This window comes from Notothenia coriiceps, unplaced genomic scaffold, assembly GCF_000735185.1.
Source record: "Notothenia coriiceps isolate Sejong01 unplaced genomic scaffold, NC01 NC01_scaffold00011660, whole genome shotgun sequence".
In the NCBI taxonomy this organism is placed as follows: domain Eukaryota; kingdom Metazoa; phylum Chordata; class Actinopteri; order Perciformes; family Nototheniidae; genus Notothenia; species Notothenia coriiceps.
In genome coordinates this window covers 1-1512 of record NW_011344361.1, presented here as the reverse complement: position 1 = coordinate 1512, position 1512 = coordinate 1, and the positions used below count along the sequence as shown (strand labels likewise).

At 50.5% G+C, this 1512-nt stretch overlaps 1 pseudogene; it reads right to left on the bottom strand.

The window, feature by feature from the left end:
* Positions 1-518: 518 nt before the first annotated feature.
* LOC104946959 (metabotropic glutamate receptor 8 pseudogene) lies at positions 519-1336 on the bottom strand (annotated as a pseudogene).
* Positions 1337-1512: the final 176 nt, after the last annotated feature.

Below are 1512 nucleotides of genomic sequence, written 5' to 3'. Positions count from 1 at the left end.
GCACACACACACACACACACACACACACACACACACACACACACACACACACACACACACACACACACACACACACACACACACACACACACACCACAGTGGATGAAGTGGCTGTTGACAGATTTCAGCAGTAATTGATACCCATGTTTGGCAGCCATTTTTATTTGGCTCGACCACAAGCCAGGAGTGATCTAAGCTGTGCACACACACATTCTCACACACACACAAATCCCCTTCCTTTCAACCATCACTTGACACATCTTGACATATCTCTTCTCACACACGCACCGAAACACAAGAGATAGAAAATCACACTTTAGGCTTCCAAAGCGAAATGCACAAGCTCAAAAAAAAAATTCCCTCCGAATTGTAACAGGAAGAGGTGGCACTGGAAGACAGACTGCATTTTAATTGGCTGTCATCATTGAACTTTATCTCACCGGCGATGATGAGTGAGAGGAAGAGGGCAAACGGCGGAAATAAGCACACACACAAAAGAGAGGAGATCAAAGTCTTACCTTAAACAGGCGCAGGATGTTGGCCACCATGATGGACACGGAGCTGGCCGCGGCTCCTATGACTCCTACGATTTTATCCGGCTTGGTGAAGATGGGAGGGTCTCCGTTAGTGCAGCGGACGTCCGATCCGTCCCTCTCGATCAAGGCCTGCACAAACGTCAGAGACTGCTCCAGAGCGTACGTGTCCCGGGAGCAGGTATCCAAGATCCGGGCCCCCAGCGTGATGTTGGGCAGCAGCTCGGGGTCTTTATTGATCAGGTCTATGGCGAACATCATGGCCTCCAGTCGATGGATGCCCTTCTCCTTCTTCAACTCCCCGCAGGGTGTGCCGCGGTCCCCCCGAGAGTGAACCGGAAATAATCCTCCGAGGATGATGTCCCCGTCCAGTCGGATAGAGTGGGCGTACTCGGGGGCCGCCTGGGGGTCTGTAGGGACTCGCTGAGTGGGGGTGACAGGAAGGAGCCAAGTGTAGGAAGTAGCCATGAGCAGGAAGAAGAAACAGGGAGTCGGGTTCCACTGCAGCTCCATGATGGCGATAGAAACAAGAGCCAACGTGATCTTAAACGGGACTTTTAGGGAAATATTCCGAGTTTTTGGTTAATATTCAAAAAGTATGGCCTTCCTATTGGTCGGAACAGGAGGGGTAAGGGACCCCAGGGGTGGAGCTAGCCGAGCCCCATGAGCGAATCATATTCCAGAATCGACGGCGTGACACAGAGAGAAACGTGGCGGTAATGTCGTAGAAATGTCGATCTGGAGTTCAGCCTGTAATCCACGAGTCACATCTTCAGAAGAAGCCTGTTGAAGAGAGACAGGAAGTCTGAGTGAGGGGGACATCAAACTGAAACATGTGGAGACCGCCTTACTGGCAAAAGGCATTCCAAAAAAGCTCACATGGGTACAGCATTTCCAGTAAGCCCTGTCAAAATGAGCCATGTTATAATTGAAAATATGTCAGTAATCTTCTCCACACACACACACACACACACACACA